At 35.6% G+C, this 21,432-nt stretch overlaps 1 protein-coding gene across 13 annotated transcripts in view; it reads left to right on the forward strand.

The window, feature by feature from the left end:
- The window catches only part of LOC150087201 (bromodomain-containing protein 2-like), a 736,023-nt gene that overhangs the window by 37,996 nt on the left and 676,595 nt on the right, over window positions 1-21,432 (forward strand). Inside the window, exon 5 of one of the 13 annotated variants that reach the window (XM_090373023.1) lies at window positions 8,615-8,674. The exons of the other annotated variants lie outside the window; for them this stretch is intronic. The gene's annotated coding sequence lies outside the window, so the exon portion shown is untranslated. The remainder of the gene's footprint in view (window positions 1-8,614; window positions 8,675-21,432) is intronic. 13 annotated transcript variants of the gene reach the window in all.

Below are 21,432 nucleotides of genomic sequence, written 5' to 3' on the forward strand. Positions count from 1 at the left end.
GGCAGGAAACAAGTTTTGTACTTTTTAGCCTTTTCAAAATTGAGTTTGAATTTATTAATGATTTGTTTAGAAATGTTGTGCACTTTAGTGTAAGCAGAATGTGAATCTGGAGATTTGGATACAAGTCAATTTCATTATGCCGGGCTCTTAGCATAGCATAATGCTAATCCATATTTGCAGGAAAACTAAGTTTTAGATAAAGGATAGCAGTTTAGGGTTGAATGAGGAATAAAGGATTTCATTGTCTCAAGAATAATTTCACTCACACAGTCTGAGTAAATATTAGGAAAAGTGGAATGACAATGGAGTGATCATGCAGATGCCCCATTTTGTGGTCTTTTAATGCCCAATGACACAAGGCTGAGAATGGTTATGGTAGAGAGAGAGGCTGTAATGGAAAAAAGACGATTACAAAGTTATTAACTGTGCACCCTGAGGGAATGGGGGTTGGTAAGGTAAATATCTAGTATTTGATGTGTGTAAAAGTTGGGATTTCCATGTTTTTTTCCTCCAGTTTTATTCTGACATTACAGTAAGTCATTTAACTCATTAAAATATAATGTTTCAAAAAATTTTTTTAGAAAGCAGAATACATCAGTGGATTTGCTGCTTAATGATGCTTCTTTTTTTTAGTAACAGAATTTTAGCATTTGGCAAAACACATTTACTCACAGTTGAATCTGGTTTTATTTTAATTGTATTAACAGCAGTAAAATATTTGCTTATATTTTTCCTGTCCTATTTAATTCATCAGTAAATGTTTTATTCTAATAATTTAAAAGGTTCAGAGGTTTTAAATACAATAAAATTTCATGTACTAGTTGTTCTTATAATACAATTTAATTTAATGCCAAAATCCATTGCATTAGTCTTGATCTTTTGATGGAGAAATGCAAATTCAGTCTGTTTTGTTAGATGTGTTTGCACACACACACACACACACATATATATAGAATAGAATATTATTAGAAAAAGTAAATCAATCCAATAATAAGAATACCATCAGGGACTTAAGAAAACGCAAAAAAAAAAAAAAAATTATTATTATCGCTTTTTACCGACAATCTAGATGACTTCAACTGGGGCCAACCACCCAGAATGAAGGCAAAAAACGACAAGAAGTTCTCTGTTTCTGTGATGATCAATATATGCTAAGTAATTTAAATCTAAACCAAATATAAACCAGTATAGGCCGAATATAAATCGAATACAGTAATACCCCGACTTACGCGAACTCGGAGTTACGCGGTTCTTGATTTTTTCGTTTGGCAACGCTGCCGCCCACTATCTTCAAGGTCGTTTTTCATATGTTATCGATATCCGGTGCGACGGCGGAGATTGAGAGCGAAAGATGAACAAAATTAAACTTTGCTGCTTTTATGTTTTTTATATCAGTGAAGGGGAAACACATTTCACCATAATAACGTAAAAACCCACACATTTCCAGCTATCGGTATAATCGCAAATGCAATTAGATCGAGTTTACTACCAGGTGCCGTTTCAGGGCTATTTGGCCCTGAAACGGCACCTGAAACAGATAGGTACCACCACACAGATGTGGTGGTACCTATCTGAGAATAAGTAACATTAGTCTTCTCCTTAGGTGAAGCGTTACTTATTCGAAGTAGTGCAATATCATGGCAACTCGTTGTGAAGGTATTCACAATATGAGATATAACTTAAAATGATGCCGTTTTATTATTAATAATCTGATTTATTCAGATATAGCTATGTATTCCTGATGCATTTGCACTATATTTATACATAGTCTAGACTCCTTCATAGCTTGAGGCTTATGCCCTAAACGCTTGAGTCTAAATACATGATACACCATCAGGCATCTCTCATATTGTGGAGTTATACTTCATAACTGTTTTGCCATCATTGCATCACTCGGGTACCTACCCACCCACCGAAGAAGGGCCAAATAGCCCTGAAACGGTGCCGTCTGGGTGGTGGTATCCATCTGAGAATAAGTAACATTAGTCTTCTCCTTAGGTGAAGCGTTACTTATTCGAAGTAGTGCAATATCATGGCAACTCGTTGTGAAGGTATTCACAATATGAGATATAACTTAAAATGATGCCGTTTTATTATTAATAATCTGATTTATTCAGATATAGCTATGTATTCCTGATGCATTTGCACTATATTTATACATAGTCTAGACTCCTTCATAGCTTGAGGCTTATGCCCTAAACGCTTGAGTCTAAATACATGATACACCATCAGGCATCTCTCATATTGTGGAGTTATACTTCATAACTGTTTTGCCATCATTGCATCACTCGGGTACCTACCCACCCACCGAAGAAGGGCCAAATAGCCCTGAAACGGTGCCGTCTGGGTGGTGGTATCCATCTGAGAATAAGTAACATTAGTCTTCTCCTTAGGTGAAGCGTTACTTATTCGAAGTAGTGCAATATCATGGCAACTCGTTGTGAAGGTATTCACAATATGAGATATAACTTAAAATGATGCCGTTTTATTATTAATAATCTGATTTATTCAGATATAGCTATGTATTCCTGATGCATTTGCACTATATTTATACATAGTCTAGACTCCTTCATAGCTTGAGGCTTATGCCCTAAACGCTTGAGCCCATAAATATTAGTTATTGTCTTTTAACTTTCTTTCCTTTTATCACTAATATAACTATTAATATATATATATATATATATATATATATATGCCTGTAGTCTTCACCATGCCTGTTGGTGTCTGTCTATCTGTCTGTACATAACAGACAGACTCCCAGCATTTTCATTAATTTTGATATTTGGGTATTTTAAAAATATCTGTTGAGCCATTCCAAATTTTGATAAAATTGGACCAATCTGGGAGTTTCTGTGTCTTTTTTCCATACAAATTGTTGTTAAAAAGAAATTCAGATTAAATGTAATTACAGTATTTGCAGTTTCGATGCAGTATTGTTAGCTTTAGATAGTCTTTCTGTACTTTGCATGTACTGTTATATAAGGTATGTTGTTGCTTGGGAATATATATATATATTCCAAAAAAAAATCCACCCTTCCCATTTTGCTCATCCATTCCCTCCATAAGCCTCTCCAGCTCTTCCTTGAATTTATTTAAGTTATCAACTTCCACGACAGATGGAAAATTATCCCAGCAATCGACCACCTACTGGCTAAAGGCAATTTTTTGCATGTCTATTCTCCAACTGTCTTTTCTCAATTTGAATTTATGCCCCCCCCCCTCAGGTGCGTAATCTGAGCAATTGGAAGAATCCCATCAGCATTGAGCTTGCTCAAACCATTCAAGGCCTTATACACCTCAATCAGAAAACTTCATAAAGTAAAGTGCAGCCATTATCAACCCACTGCAGGATGGAAGCCTCCTCAACAATTCATGCTGAGGGAAAATGGACCATAATCTGCCACGCTGGTCCAGTGCGGGTTGGCAGATCGACCGTATTCAGCAGTCAGGGGCTTAAACCCCGGTCTACTCAAAGAGCGTGTGCTACTGCATCCCGCTCCTGCCCACTCGGCTACGGGGGCCGAAAACTTCATATCTGACCCCAATTGCCCCCCAGGTATTTTTCATACTCCACTTCCTTGAGTGTTGTACTGCATAGTTGGTACATCACTCTGGGGTTACTGCTACCCATATGCACTACTTTGCATTTATCAGTGTTATAAACTTCAGTTGCCACCAGTCAGCCCACCTGTTCAGCTTTTTTTTTTAGGACCTGTTGCAGTAGCATATTGCCATTAACAACCCTGACAATCTTCATATCATGTGCAAAATTCCACATTAAGCCTGATATACTCATTCTAGCAACTCTACATCCTTCCTAAAATGAGGCCTCCAGACCAGTACCCAGTACTCAAGGTGTGGCCTGACCATTGCCTTATACAAAGGTTTAACACCTCCTTGTCTCTGCTAGCAAAATTCCTATATATCATTGACAAAACTCCATGACCTGCTCTGGCAGCCTATCTGCACTACCCAGAGAACTTCATATCTGACTGCACGATTACCTCAAGGCCTTTTTTCATTCTCCATCTCCCTGAGTGTAGCACCACACAGTTGGCATGTTTCTCTTGGAACATGCCAACTGTGTGGTTACTGCTACCCATATGTAGTACTTTGCATTTGTCAATGTTTAACTTCAGTTGCCACTTCTCAGCCCATCTACCTAACTTTTCTAGATTCTGTTGCAGTATCATAACAACACTGCCAACCTTCATATCATGTGTAAACTTGGACATTAAGTCCAATATACCTTCATCAGTATCACTGATAAATACAGAAAACAACAATGGGCCCAACACCAAATCCTGGGGAACTCCGTTAATAACATTACTCCTCGGGCGCCTCCGTAGCCAGGTGGGAAGGAGCAGCAGTGCGTAGCACACGCTTCTTGATTAGACCGGGGTTCGAGCCCATCACCACCAAATATGGAGGATGCGGAAAGTTCAGGGAATGACCACTGCATATTCCGGAGCAATATGGCCTAAGTTGCTAATGCTCCTAAAAACCAAATAACAAACAACATTACTCCGCGAAGAGCCATGTCCATTGATTAGCGCACTCCCCTCTTTTCCCACTTAGCCATCCCTTTATCCAAAGCAGCAACTTGCCCTTAATGCAATACTGTTCCAATTTGTACAGTAGTCTTTTATGTGTAACAGTATCAAAAGCTTTCCTGAAATCTGAGCGTATGATATCAAAATTATTTTTTGCATCCAGTGTCTTTGTGACCACATCATAATGACCAATCAAATTGGTCAGATAAGGCACCTTTAATAAACCCATTATGTGTCTGAACCGTAACTGCAGTCTTGTCAAGATGATCCTGCAATGCTGCTTTATCCAGCGATTTCATTATTTTCCCCAGAACAGAAGTTAAACCAACAGGTCTGTAATTACTTGCCACCCTTTAATCGTTCTTTGTGAATTTGGGATACATTTGCACTTGTCATCTTGTCGGTGGGGACCTCTCTTGAGCCTAAGGATGTTCTCATAACTGTGGGAAAGGGTTTGTTTACTTCCTTTGCTGCCTCCTTTAATATAACTGAATAGATCCCATCCATCCCAGGTTCCTTTCTTATGTTTAGCTTGCAAAGGCACTTAAAAGAAAGTGTGGGAGGAAAGCAATAAATATTATATAGTTGAAATTGAACTGAATGGCTAAGTTTTGAGAATAAACCTATACAGTTTTATTAAATGTTCGTTAAAGTCATAATGTTATTTATTAATTGACAAGGGGATAAATATAGTAGACTCTTGATTTACCGAGATCAGATTAACCAGGATATTTCAAGGCTCCAAATTTAAAAAAAAAGAATCAACTGGAAATCATAAAATTTAAGTAATAAATAGAATAGATATAAACAGATGTTTTGGAAGTTTAAATAAGTGACAAGAAGTGACGTTATAAGTCATGATTGGGAGATTAATGTACCTATTATCCCGCAACAACAGTTGCCTTGACACCCTTCACTCAAAAAAAAAAAAAAAAAAAAGAAAGAGAACAAATGTTTAGTTTGTTTTAGTGCATCGTGTGGATTTTTGTCAGGGGTATAAATTTTTTTTATAGTGTATGTGTGTGTGTATATATATATATATATATGGGGGGTTTTTTTTTTTTTTTTTTTGTTTTCTTTTGTTTAGAAATCACAAAAATGATGGATTAATGCAAAAGAGTTGTGTTTTCAGTTGAACAAAAACTTGAAATTATATAAAAGTTGAAAACGGTGCATCCATTAAATCCTTAATGAACCATTATAACGATGGTGGCCAAACCATACATGACATTGTAAAAAATAAAGGGAAGCATTGTACATGCTTCCCTTTATCTGTCACCATATTTTTTACGTACGTTGCTGGAGATTTTTCGATATTTTGGGATTAACGAGGAAATAGATTATCCAGGATTTTTTTTTTTTCTTACCATCTATATCTATCCTGGAAAATTGAGTCTATTGTTTGTTTAATTGTTTCTTCTGCCACTGCTGCATTTGAAGTTGCTAATTCCATGTTGCTGAGCCAGATAATTTGCCTTTTCTTGCAAAATCGGACCTGATATTGGAAAATTAGATGCACACATTTGTTGGTACCACTCAAAATGTTTTGTTTCAAGCTCCTTGTCTTTTGAACCACAAATTCATCTCCTGTTTTTTTTTTTTTTTTTATCACTGCAGTTCAAGTTTTTTTTTCAGTTTTTCAGAATTTTCAGTTTAATTTCCAGGCTCAATTCCGTCAGTTTACGTTCCGTAACCATAACACTACTAGATGATATTTAATATAAACAAACTTTAAATTAATTTAAAGACATAAGTTCAAAAAAAGACATCAGCTCAGATAAAATGGCAAAAAAAGAAAAAAAAAAATAGATTACTGTATACTGTAGCAAAAGATTCTTTGAAATGGCGTAACAATTGCAACTGACCTTAATCCAATGAAGAGTGAGGGAGTGTATGTAAACAACTGAGAAAAACTGTTTTTATTCTTTTGTTAATTTAACATGATGTTTTTCAGAATGCACTTATGTTGTAGCTACCATAAACTGGTTTTGGTTACACAAAAATAATTTCTAACAAGTCAGTGCCATCCTTCAGGGAACCGGGTGGCCAGGGGTAATAATCAGACGGCTGTGCTAAGATTTGTATTAAACGTACGAAATAGCAATATTTATTTCTCACAGGGTGAAAACGAACTTTGTAATACATATTAATTGAATTTTGTAATAAACAAATCTATTTACATAGAAAAGCTTATCCTTTTGCAGTACTTAATATAAACGAGTACTTTGTATAAACTGAGTTTGTATTAATGAGATTTTACTGTATTTTTAATATTATACACACACACACACACACACACACACACACACACACACACACACACACACACACACACACACACACACACACATACATACATAGAGAATCGGATCTAACAGGCAGAAAATTGAGTAGGGGTGCCGCAAAATAAAATAAAATAAATTACTTAGGGGTGCCATTATTAAAAAAAAGTTGAAAAAGAGTGTTGAGATTGATAAATGTAAGGTACAGTAATACCCCGAAGTTACGTGATAGGTGGGTCCGACGAAAATCGCTTAAGTCGAATTCGCGTAAGCCGGGGTACAACTTTGCATATAAATACATATAAATTTTGTTTAATTGGGACCAAGGACTAACAAAAACACTAGTTTAGAAGAAAAATATTTAAGAAAATTGCAGTTATTTATACATATTAATACAAAATATGTATTAAAAAATAAATGGGTTACGTAAAAAAGCTATTTCGATGTCGATGGCTTCATAAAATCTAACAAATTCGTCTGACGACACAGCACTTTCTTTTTTTCACGCAGAATTTCTTCGTAGCAAGCTAATAATTTTTTTATTCCTTGTTTTGTAGCTATAATGCGTTCTTTGTTGGAGTCTATGTGTTCTAAAATTTTTAAGCCCTTTTCAATTGAGCTGAGACCTTCTGTCAAGCTTGCAATTGTCATGTGCTTTTCTGGGGAAACTGGGTCTGAAGTGTCAGATACTTCAGTGACGTTTTGCTCACGTATCTCTATGAGCTCATTCATTGCCAGCTCCTGACTATGTGAATCCAACAGCTCATTGACATCATCACCATTGACTTCCAAATCTAATTGCCTGGCAAAGATTAACAACTTCTTCTATCACATGAGCGACATGATCAGTTTCTGGCGTTGTTTTCCTCTCGTTTTTGAAAAAAAATGGACAAAGTTTCTTCCAGACACCATTCAATGTTTTTTTGTGAATTTTATCCCAAGATTCTTCAATGATTCTTACGGCATCTAAAACATTGAATTGTTTCCAAAAATCTTTAACAGATATCTCACTATTTTGTCCCATAGCTTCATTCAGATGTGCAAACGAACGCCTCGTGTAGTAAGCCTTGAATGTTTTGATGACTCCCTGGTCCATCGGTTGAAGCAGGCTGGTTGTGTTTGGAGGCAAAAACACAACTTTCACACGTGGGTTGAAATTAATTAGGGTGACCGGGTGCATTGTCAATAAGAAGCATCACTTTAAATGGAATCTGTTTAGACTTGCAATAATGTTCGACTTCGGGTATGAAGTGGTGACCAAACCAGTCCTCAAAAATGGAAGCTGTCACCCAAGCTTTATGATTTGACTTCCAAATCACTGGTAATCTAATTATAGATATACACCAAACGAAAAAATCAAGAACCACGTAACTCCGAGTTCGTGAAGTCGGGGTATTACTGTACTGCAATTTGGAGCAGTAATCACAGAATGGCATAATACCATTTGGGTAGCACCAATCTAAAAGTAGTTGATAATGAAAAAGACTTAGGAGGGGTAGTTATGTAGTCTGACACAAAGTTCTTTGAGCAGTGTAGACAGGTTGCTAGTATAGTTTTTCAGTTTTGTCAATGATATCAAAACAAAACAATCTCATTGTATAAAACAGTTGTTAGACTATATTAGTATTACCCCCATACTGTGCAAGGAAGCTAGAGGCTTTTGCTGCACTGGCTAAAAAAATAAAATAAATAATTAAATAAAATTCAAATTAAATAATAAAAAATATATATAAAAAAAAAAAGAAAATAAACAACCTATTTGTTTCCTTCCTCATATAGGTAACTGTCCAGCTGACTTTTTGAGTTTCCCCAAGCTGCCAGCTTCAGCTGTCCACAGAGGTAACAACCCATTCCAAATCTCTTTTCCTATAATTTGAAATTATGGCCTCTGGTTATGGAATCATTTATAACTGAAAATTTGTCCTTCCTTCATTTTACTATCCCATCTCAGAGCCTTATAGACCTCAGTGAGGTCCCCCTTTAAGGTGATTTGTTACGAAGTCTCCTCATACTGGTGCCATTTTTCAGATCTTATCAAAAATGGTTTGCCTGTCACTGAACTCTTTCAAGAAGTTAACTGTCATTTTTAGTTGCGGTCTCTGTACTTGGACACAATTTTTTACAACTGCCTTTTATAGTGGAATTATCACCTCCTTACTTCTGTACGCAAATCATTGATAGGACACCATGGTCCTTCCTTGCTGCCTGTCTGTACTGCTCAGAGAACTTAATATCCAACTGTATTGTAACCCCCAAAATCCTTTTCTTCTTCCGCTGTTTTAATTGGTAATATGCATTCTCTTGCTATTTTTAATAATGTTGGTAATATGCATTCTCTTGCTATTTTTAATAATGTTGGTAATATGCATAAGGCCTTGCATTTTTTTACATTAAAACATAGTGCCATTTTTCTAACCATTCTTGGAGCATATTCAAGTCATCCTGAAGGAGCACTGCTTGGTGCTGATCATTAACCACTCTCCCAGTCTGCACATCAGCTGGAAGGGTTGACATAGCACTGTCTGTCCCTTTGTTGGTTGTTTATGAAAATCAGAAACAACAGTGGCCCCTCGAGTGACCCCACTTTTAACACTAGACTAATGTGAAGAGTGATCATTAATCACAACCGTCTACTTCCTGCCCTGCAACCACCCTGTGATCCATCTTAGAATCTAACCTGTGATTCTAGTGTTCCAGCTGGATGTAGGAAATAATCAAAATTATTTCCTACATCCAGCTCATGAGTAACTCTGCAAAACAGCAGAAACAAAAACTGTGTTGTGTATCATTCAGAATTCCATAATGTCTGTTTATTGCACTTTTTAATGTTGTGTCCATGATTTTTTCCTATCTTTATTTTTCCTATCTTTTCCTATCTTAGAATCATCTTTATGTGTTGTGTTGGTTGATACCTCGACACTTCTCCAAGTCATAGGGATCTGTCCTGAGTCCAGTGATGCCATCATAATCTACCTTAATGATTCAGTACAGGCTTTTGTCATCTCCTTCAGGAATACTGGGTATATGCCATCAGCTCCAGGAACTTACTTATCATTTCATACTGTTAAGCTGCACTCACTATGAAGGGTATTTGTTTTTAAAGATCAGTGTGAAATATTTGTTCACTTCATCAGAAACATCATCTGGGTTATCTAAAACTTTTCCACCCCCATTATGCAAGTCTGATCTGATTCTTTTTCTTTTTTGTATTCACATACTGTAGCGCATTAAAAATCTGAACGAGCCAACATTTATTTATTTTTTTATGCTGGTGCCATAAAATAATTACAGTAAGCACTGGTTATTGTGATCACCTTTGCAAATTTAAATTTTGATTCTATTAAACGGTAATTCTAATATGTGAAAATTGGAGGAATATTTTCCACAGGCTATAAAAATGAAGATATAAAGCACAAATTTATACTTTTCCCCCTTACCAATTAACAAAATTGAATGATATTAAAATTGGAAAAATATTATGCACAGATTAGTAAAATAAAAATAAATGTATGCTTACATACATAGTTTAATTAATACACATACAGTACTAACTAAACATAACACTTTATAATCTGTTATTCAACACACTGTAATCTGATATTTCTGTTCACTGACATTTTTTTTGGGTGTTGTGAAAGCTAAAACAGTAAAAAAAGATAAGCATCAATCAGTAACATAGTCAGGCAGAAATTGCAACTAACATGATACTTACAAGTGAGATAAGGAGTAAAAAGATTCTGAACAGAGTTTTTACAGAGTTTTATTTTACCTACTGTAGTTTCCTTTGTCGAAATTTTTAACAATTGAGTCGAAGATTGATATTTTAAATAGACTTTCAAAGGGAGAAAGAGAGTCTTCGTTATCAAAATTTTACAAGGTTGGAAAGTACACCATAACAGACATTAAAGACAATAAGAAAAAATTTTTAATGTTTACATCAAAACTTGATTTAGATAATGGTACAAAAAAAAAAAAAAAAAACCCGAGAACAGCCAATGACCCATACCTTGAAGGTTTCATTTATTTGTGGTTCACACAGAGATGAAGTTTAGGAGAACCCATATTTGCACCTTTGTTGTGTGAAAAGGTGCTGGATTTTAACAAAAAATTAGGCAGTCCTTCAAATATTAAAGCCGGTGTTTTTATTTTTAAACTTACTAAACTTTTTTTTTTTTTTTTTTGGGTCTCCAGAACAGTATTTTTGATAAGTTTGAAAATCCAAAATTGGAAGTCTGAACTACCCCCAGTCCCAATTAGTTCAGATTATCGACGTTCTGCTAAACATGAAAAACTCCTTGTTCCCATTCTTTGCTCTCTTAGACAGTAATTTCTCATACTCAGCCTTTGCCAACCTCACCTTTTCTGTGATACTGTTAAAAATCAACTTGTAGCTGTCATAATTTCAGTACTTTTCATTGCTCCATGACTCTCCCATGCCATCTTTTTCTGCTCTATTAAACTGGCCATCTATTTATCTATCTCAGCATCTTCCTTGCACTGTGTTTTCTCGATGCTGCTTATGCATTCAATCAGTCTAGTCTTTATAAGCTGGTGCCTGAAAAGATATTCCATAATTTTAATGTATTAATCCTCCTCCTCCTCCTGCTGCCTGCCCAATTCATAGTCCATATAGCCTCTTAAAGCTGTTGTAGTGCATTTTCCTGTTATTAAAATTCATGCCTTTACCTTTAACACAACCAAAATCTTTTCCTTCATCTTCCAGCTAAGTACTGCTTGATCACTTTCTGCTATGGTTTCTGTACTGTGATCACGTCATCTGGTTTGTGGATAATTTTCAAGTCTGTATTCTTAACCTTAGTATTTTCTTTAACGTGCTGATGCAAATAATAATCTAGTTTATTTAAAAATTTGTCTTTCTTGGTGAGATTCTCTCCCAAATGACTAAATATACTCTTCACAATTTTCTATTCTGTGGCATACCCTTAGCATTCAGTTACTTCACACTGCATATTTTATGCTAGCATGAATAAGTTGTGAATCTAGGAAAGTTTTAATTGTACTCAAGCTGGTTTTGATAAAAAACATATTCTTCCCCACCAGTCCTTCTAACTTTCCTAAATACATTAGACATGCTTAAATTAAACTAAATGCATCAAGGCATCATGTGTTTAAGAGTATAAATAATCTATATAATATTGGTGTGAATACACCATAGATCACTTTTAAATGAAAAAAAAACTACGTTTGTAGTGTGAAAGGGCATCATTTTATATGTATCTCATATTGTGCTCCTCCTTCGCAATGAGTTGCCATGTATTGCACTACCTTGAATAAGTAATGCTTCACTAAAAGAGAAGACTATTGTTACTTATTCTCATTGGGCGTCACCATCCAGACGGCACCGTTTCAAGGCTGTTGGCCTTTCATCGGTGGGTGGGCGGGCGGGCAGGTATCGCAGACATGACAATCCAGTTGTGAAGATAATCCCACAATATGAGAGAGTACCTGCCCACCCACCGATGAAAAGCCAGCAGGCCTTGAAACGTTGATTATCTATTAAGATTCTTAGCAAAGCTTATTATCTTAGTAGATCCGTATTGGTTAAGGTTAAATTTACATAAAGGAAAGTAAATTTGAATAGATCAATTAATTTAAAACATGTCTCTAGAAAGAGGAAGGGTGCCACTTTTCCTGGTTGTCATTTATAAAATTATATGAAGAAGATTCGTGTGTTGAAAAACCAAGAGCTGGACGAGAAGCTTTCGATGTCATCGTCATCAGTTGGTGAATGACATGAGTTGTGAGTGTTGATTTATAGTATCGTAGTACCAAGGATGCATTACGTTAAACAGGTGGAAATTTGATTCGTGTGAGCTACCATATTGGTGATAGATTCGTGAGTAATTTAGTGTTTAAAATTTCTTATGATCTATTTTGGCGGAAACATTCTATAGCTTGGGCCTCGTACTGGAATATCTTATTCGATTTAAGTTTAATTAGTGTAATTGCGTTATCTATTAATGGATCATGATTAAAAGAGTGTACGTGCTGACTGAGTTCAGTTCCTGGTTGGTCTGATTTGAAACTATTATAATGATAGTATGCTCTCGTGTTGGCTGTTCTGGAAGTTCTATATTTTGTGATGGCATGCATTACATCCAGATTAGCATTTTATAAGGTATATTATATTATTTATGGCTTGAATTTTGTGTTTATATGTTTCTCTGTATTTGCTGAAAAAAGTACTTAGTTTATTATATGATGAAAAAAATTATGGGAGTTGACAGTTTTTTTTTTTTGTTGGTGCATCAGCTTCTGTGGCCATAATATACCTCCCAAAGTTTTTTTTTTTGCATTTTACTCTGGTCCAAGTCCGAGGCGGGAATCGAACCCGCGACCTTTGGGATGCCAGGCAGGCATTTTACCCACCTGGCTAGCTCAGTCAGCTGTTATTGACAATAGACTCTACACTAAAAGATCACACGTCCCTAAACATCAACAGTATCCTAGCCTTTTAGTTAGGGCAAAACATTTTCGGTTTGGGAATGAAATATACGAAAAAGTATACGGCCTTCCAATGGGTTTGGGCATTTCGGTCCCACTTTCAGAAATTTATCTTGCCACCATTGAAAACCAAATACAGTAAACCCCCGCCATTCGCGGGGGTTACGCTCCTGAGAAATGTCGCGAATACCGAAAACGCGAATACTGAGTTATGGCTCCCATAGTAATAAAGGGGTTCCGTTCCAAAGTATGAAATATATAAGAAAAACTAGTCTAAAATTTTGTCTTTGTATGTATTATGTGTACCTTCATAATATGACTATGTACATAGACAGTACATAGTGAAATGCAAGCATATGGCATCGAAATAAGAAACAATTTAATAAGTGTAATATTTATTAGAAATTTCAAACCAGCGAAAAAACTTATCCCGCCATGCTATCAACAGTTTCGCGAAAGTGTTGATAAAGGAGTTTTGCCTTTTCGCAAATGATGAGTGAACTTAACGAAATATTATTTTGAGTTCGGTCTTCTATCCACAGATTTTAAGCTTTTTCCATTTTTTCTAATTAACATCACAAGTTACAGAGCATTTCGAAGCAATTAGCGCGTTTTCACGGACACTACGACGAATTTTTTCTTCCGATTTCTTGATTGATCGTACCGTTGACTCATTGATTTTATAACGTTTTGCCACTGAGGAGACACTTTCACCATTAGAAATTTTATCTAATAACTCAATTTTATTCGCTAATGTCATCACCTTCTTTTCTATTTTCACATTTCTCTTGTTATTCGTAGCCATATTTTTGTAGGGGTTAGAAAGAACTTGTCCACAATAAAGTCACTTTCTTTCGTTAACACACTCGAAAAAGTCTGTTTTACACTGCAAAACGGTAGATTTATCATTTTTGTAAGCATATAAATTTATTCAATTTATAAGCATATAAATTAAAAGCAAACGACGAAACCTTCCATGACAAACGCATAACACATACTGAACAAGGATTAGCAAGAAACATCCACACTCGCGATTTTTTTCACCCCTCTCCCCCCACCCACCGAGCGCTGTTTTGACCGGGAAAGATAATTTTAGCCACGCCCATGTTTTTTATGGCGGAAAATATTCACGGCCCTTTAAAAATCACAAATTTTTAGGTTTCATTTTATATTAAATCGGCGATCGCGAAACCGCGAATACAGATACCGCGAATAGCGGGGGTTTACTGTATGTAAGCCCTTTCCTTCTAAGATTAAATTAGTCATGCGATATGCAGATGGCATATTAATTATAAGCAATAAAACCACCATCGATGAACTCCTGCAAAAATTTAATTCCATCCACAACAGACTAAAATATACTTTGGAACTAGATGAAGATAATAGTATTAATGTTTTAAATCTGACCGTATATAAATTCGATAACAAACTCAAAAATGCGAACATACAGGAAAATTCCTATATTTTCATTCCCACCACCCCTACAACACAAAAAAATCAGTATTATACAACCAAATCTATAATGCAATTAAATACAATCATTCACAGGAAGATTTGACTACAGAACTACTATACCTAACAAAAACCTTTATAGCTAAACAATAACCTAAAGAGTTAATTCAAGAAACCATATAGCTGTAAAAGAAAAAAAAATAATCCTTGCATTGATAATATTAGTACTGATCATACACAAAATACAATGGTCACACTTGTATCATAGCCAACTTGCACCTCAACTCCGGAATATTTTCAGAGGAACAAACATTACATTGATTTTTTCATCATATAATAAACTAAGTACTTTTTTCAGCAAATACAGAGAAACATATAAACACAATATTCAAGACATAAACAATATAATATACCTTATAAAATGCCAATCTGGATGTAATGCATGCTACATAGGTAGCACCACCACAAAGTATGGAACTACCAGAACAGCCAACACGAGAGCATACTATCATTATAATAGTTTCAAATCAGACCAACCAGGAACTGAACTCGGTCAGCATGTACACTCTTTTAATCATGATCCATTAATAGATAACGCAATTACACTAATTAAACTTAAATTGAATTATAAGATATTCCAGTACGTGCCCCCTAGCTATTGAATGGTTCCGCCAAAATAGATCATACGAAATTTTAAGCACTAAATTACTCACGAATCTATCACCAACATGGCAACTCATGCAAATCAGATTTCCACGTGTTTAACGTAATGCATCCTTGGTACTACAATACTATAAATCAACACTCACAACTCATGTCATTCACCAACTGTTGACGATGACATCGAAAGCTTCTCGTCCAGCTCTTGGTTTTTAAACACGCGAATCTTCTTCATATAATTTTATAAATGAAAACCAGGAAAAAGTGGTGCACTTCCTCTTCCTAGAGACATGTTTTTAAATTAATTAATCTATTCAAAATTACTTTCCTTTACGTAAATTTAACCACTAGATCGTAGGTATAGCTTAGCTTGATTATCAGCACTCACCTCATAGTAATCCGCTTAGGATTACTATGAGGGACTTCCCAAAAAGTTTTTGGCACTTTTTGAAGTCCCAAAAATTTCTAACACACATGCCTACTACCACTTTAATAGCTTCAAATCTAATTTTTTGGGTACAGAACTAACACAACATGTTCAATCTTATAATCATAACCCCGCATCGATTCGGCTATTACAGTAGTTAAACTGAATTCCAGTTATAAAATTCTTCAAAATGAAGCTCTCGTTATTGAGTGGTTTAAGTGCCACACATCGTTCAACTTATTAAACAAGAAGATTCCAATTAACTTCTCCGTTATTTGGAATTTAGCACGTATAAAGTTTCCATGTGCACTGAAATGCATTTCGGAAACTTAACCAGTATAACATACTTCGCATGTTCTTCTCTTTCCACTACAGCTAACTGAAGACAGTTTTAAACGTTGTTTGTGCATGGCTATTAGCTTTTATCTCACTTTCATTTTATTTTTTAATACATAATTTTAATTATACAACTATAGAATGGAATGTGCACTTTCCTTTCTTAGGCAAATTTTAACAATTTTTAAAGCTCATAATTTAGTAATTCTAATTTTTTTTTTTAATTCATAATTTCTTTAAGTTAAAAATAGCTACTAATAGGAATTTAAAAGTTTCATAACTATTGTGTACATGTTTAAACTTTCATCAAACTAAGCGGATTACTATGAGGAGAGTGCTGATAATTAAGCTGAGCTGTACCTACGATTTAGTTGTTACGTCACAGCACATAAGGATTCCTTAATATATCGTCACTAAATTTAACCCGAACCAATACAAATAATAAGTTTTACTAAGAATCTTAATGATGCCTTGATGCATTTAGTTTGATTTAAACATTATCATGTACACCTTTTAGTATCTCTCATATTGTGGGATTATCTTCACAACTGGATTGTCATGTCTGCAATACCAGGACACCTGCCTGCTGACTGATGAAAGGCCAGCAAGCCTTGAAACGGTCACCTGATATTCACGGAGTTTCCGAGAATAGGTAACAACAGTCTTGTCTACTGGGGAAGCGTTGCCTATTCGAGGAATTTGAGTTTTTGAGTGGCGTGAGTTGAAGGAGTTACTGTCCCTTTCATTCTTCTACACTGTTTCTTTTCTTCTTCCACTCTTACTATAACTTTCCCTCTACTTTTTGCTTTTCTAAGTCTAATAAGGACAAGTGGATAGTGGAGTTATTATCCCAAACATATACAGACCAGCCTTGAAACGGTGCCATCTGGGTGGTGGTGCCCACTGAGAATAAGTAACAATAGTCTTCTCTTTTAATGAAGTGTTACTTATTCAAGGTAGTGCAATACATGGCATCTCGTTGTGAAGGAGGAGCACAATATGAAATACAGATAAAATGATGCCCTTTTATACTACGAACGTAGTTTTTTCATTTAAGAGTGATCTATGGTGTATTCACACCAATATCATATAGATTAAACATTCTGTAGTGAAAGTGAAGCTTACCATCCCCTATTTCTGTATGATACAATGTTTCCGTTATTTCAGAATTAGTTTTTCTAACCAGGAATTCAAATGCACTCATTTTATTCATGAGTCTCCTGACTTTTGAATACTTTATCTGGTTTGGAAACCCCATTTCAGGAAGGACTTGATTGGAAGGAAAGTAGTGAAGAACAAGATCAGTTGTGGACACAAATGAGTATTCTTACTAAGAAATATTGGAGTTCTATAAATTGTAGAGCACCTGTATGCACTTAATCAAAGTATTTAATGCAGGTATTAGCAATTTTGTGCATATATGCCACCTGGTAATAAGTGGGACACTTAATTCCTCATCTCTTGAGTGCTAAACCAATACCATAATGTGTATACATGAAGTGCATGTGCATGCACCTCAGAGTCAAAGTAATGCATGTATGAATGACATTCATTTTATAAGTAAAATGAATGTCATTTTACTTATAATTGCAGATTTGGCTGAATCCAAAATGGGAATTATGTAAGTGCACTTGTCCAAGTGACATACATGGAGATTTTCAGAGCTGTAATGGAAAAAGGTTGATAACCCTTGGTTTAAAGTTTTTAATCGGAGGAGGAGAAGTAAACTTAATCTTTGCACTAAAGTGTAAAGACTAACTTTTTTTTTATTATACTCAATGCATTCTGATTTGCATGCATGTATTGCTGTTATTTGAATTTACCACACCTGCAGTGGGACAGACAGACATCTGAGGTGTATTTTGACAGTTTGAACTTATATACATATTATTATCAACGTAGAACATATTGAGTATTACAGCTCTGATTCATACTATCTAGTTTGAACTTATATAAGTTTATATCTTGGAATTACTTTTAAATTGAATTGGAAAGACTTTTAACATATGCCAAACAAATTCAGCATTATCCAGGTAAATAATACTAGGCCAGAAGACAATCAAAGGTGAACTTATAAAGTTTGGAAATCTTTCAAATGGAGTATATGTGGACAAAGCATCAGAAGTTTAAAACTTGAGAATGAAGAAGGGATATGACAGGTAGTTTATGTTTGCAGTTTGTTACATTTCAGGTGCATTAGCAAATTGTAATAATTCATGTTTTATAACAAAAAAAAAAGGTGAAAAAAAGCAATGACTTTTTTCTGTAAAGCAAGAACATATTGTTTCTGCACTCTCCCAAATTGCTCATTCATTCCTCCAATCAGTGAACTGCAACAAACATAATATCCACTGCTTCAGCTATAATACATATATTGAATGCTTATGTGATATGTATGGAAAAAATAAACAATTGCTGGATTTCTTATCACTATGATTTTGATAAATTCAGAAGGGCTCAACAAATCATTCTTAAAAAGCCAAACATAAAATTTCATGAAAATCCATCCACTTAGGGCAAGTTATTACATGTGGGCAGACAAAGAAATAATTGCCAAATTTTGATTGGTCCAATTTTAATGAAATTTCAGATGTCTTGACAAATCTTTCTAAAATGCCCAAATTTAAAATTTCATGAAAATCTATCCACTAAGAGGTGAGTTATTATTACATGCAGGTGAGCAGATGGGTATATAGTGAAGACAACGGGCACTTTATGCATTTGTAGTAACACACCTAAAAATTGATTTTAACAATATTTTTAGTATTGCCATTGAGAATACCAATAGCATATGCATTACATAGGCATAACATTTAAAATGCATGAATGGATTTCTTGTTGCACATTATTTGGAAACTGGAAACTATTTTAAAATAGTTCTTTTTTTTTTTTTTTTTTTTTAAATCAGAATTCAATATGGAAAGGTTCATGAAAATTGGCAGTTTGCGAGTGTAATTTCAAAGCAGAATTGTTATTTGTTCTTCTCACTAAGGATTGTGTGGGGCTGGTGGACTCTAAATTGGAATAGAGTTCTTGCAGGTCACTAGAAAACTTTATGACCACCTGGCACTTTCTAAGACTGTGAGAAAGTTATGTATGTTGTCTCACATTCAAATTTTCTATCAAAACTGCTGTCATTAGGTGGTAGATGATTGTCATCAACAGGTGCAATACCATCACCTTGTATATTGTAGACTTGAAGTGGTAGAACCCATGTTTAGTCTCCAGAGCAAAGTTCCGGTCAACCCCCCCCCCCATCTCTTCCCTCATGCAGTATGATCGATGTCCTTCGAGGTTATGATGAACACCACGGCGAGATCCAGACTTCCTTACATTTCGAGGGTACAGTTCTGAAACGGTGTTCGCAGGCTGGCTGCTAGTTGGTACATCGGACCGAACCTATTGGTAACTCTCTAGGAGGCTTCCGGATCAGCTAGTGTATAATCTTGCTACCTCTATTCTGCCAGATAGTGACTAGAGTTAGTCTGAGTAGTGTGTATGCGGAGGGGCATTGGATCTGGGTATATTCTTACCATGTGTTCGCCATATCCAAAAATTGCATTACTTCATACTTCGTCCAGAATACTGGACAATCCTAAACATACAGCCAACACGCTTGATCTTTTTCTCACAAACAACCCTTCTAAGTACACCGTCGAAGTGAGTGGTCCATTAGGCATATCAGATTACAACTTGGTGATTGTCTCTTCTACAATGGAGCCTTTATCTCATTGCTATTCCCAACCTTGTGTTGTTTGACATTACAAGAATGTAGAATGGGATGACCTGCGAGATTTTTTCTTCTTTTCCTTGGTCGAATTACTATTTCAAAACTTCTGATGTTGATGTTTGCTCAGATCGTGTCAGTGAAATTATTGCAGGAATAGAATCCCTTTATAGTAGTAGTAGTATGTGATGCAAGAAAGCAAGTGTATGAGCTTATGCAGCAGCAGCAGCAGCCAAAAAAAAAAAAAAAAAAAAAATTTACAAAACCATTTCCTTTGAATGTTTGTCCAGTTCCTCCTTAAATTTATTTAACCTATCAACTTCCACAACGACAGAGGGAAGTTTGTTCCAACAATTAACCATCTGCTGGCTAAAGGCAAATTTCCGCACATCTGTTCTACATCTGTCTTTCCTCAATTTGAATTTATGCAACCCTTAGGTTCATAATCAGAACAAGTGGAAGAATCCCACCAGAATTCAGCATGCTCAACCCATTCATGACCTTATACACCTCAATCAGATCACCTTGCAAGTGCCTAGTCTCCAGCTGCTGCAATTTGCAGAACTTAAGCCTCTCTTGGTAAGAGGATCCCTTCATTCCCCTCACCAATTTTGTTGCCCTTCTCTGTACACGCTAAAGCAAATCTACATCCTTCCTCAAATGAGGCCTCCAGATCTGTATGCAGTACTCAAGGTGTGTCGTGACCATTGCCTTATGCAGAGGGACAATCACCTCCTTTTCCCTGTTAGCAAAATTCCTATATATCACTGACAAAACCCCATGACCTGCCCTGGTAGCCTGTCTGCTCAGAAAACTTCATATCTGGCTGCACAATTACTCCCAGATCTTTTTCATTTTCTACCACCTTATGTGTAGTACCACACAGTTGGTTCGTTTCTCTGGGGTTACTTCTACCCATATGCAGTACTTTGCATTTGTAAAAGTTAAACTTAAGTTTCCACTTCTTAGCCCATCTGCCCAAATTTTCTAGATCCTGTTGTGGTAGTACACTGCCATTACTGTCGTTAACAACCCTGCCAACCTTTGTATCATCTGCAAACTTTGACACTAGGTCTGGTTACCTTCATCAATATCATTGATAAATATACAAAACAACAGTGGACCCAACACTGAACCCTGTGGGACTCCACTAATAACATTAGTCCACGAAGAGCAAAACCCATTGATTACCACCCTCTGTCTTCTCCCACTCAACCATCCTTTTATCCATTGTTGCAACTTACCCTTAATACCATTCTGCTTCAATGTGCACAGTAGTCTTCCATGTGCAATAGTGTCAAAAGTTTTCCTGAAATCCAAGTATATGATATCAAAATTATTCCACACTCCACCTTAAAATTTCATCCTTTATCGAAATCTTGGTTTTTCCAATAAATGTGCTGTTCAAGAAAAGAATGTTGCATTTCGTAATTGACTTGTTTCCAACTCTTCAGTTTCATTTTCTGCTTAACCAGAGCTTGCAACAATCATTTGTTTGTTTGTTGTTTGGTTTTTTTTTTTAGGAGCATT

This window comes from Mastigoproctus giganteus, chromosome 4 (genome assembly GCF_048544385.1).
Source record: "Mastigoproctus giganteus isolate SK-2022 chromosome 4, ASM4854438v1, whole genome shotgun sequence".
Classification (NCBI taxonomy): domain Eukaryota; kingdom Metazoa; phylum Arthropoda; class Arachnida; order Uropygi; family Thelyphonidae; genus Mastigoproctus; species Mastigoproctus giganteus.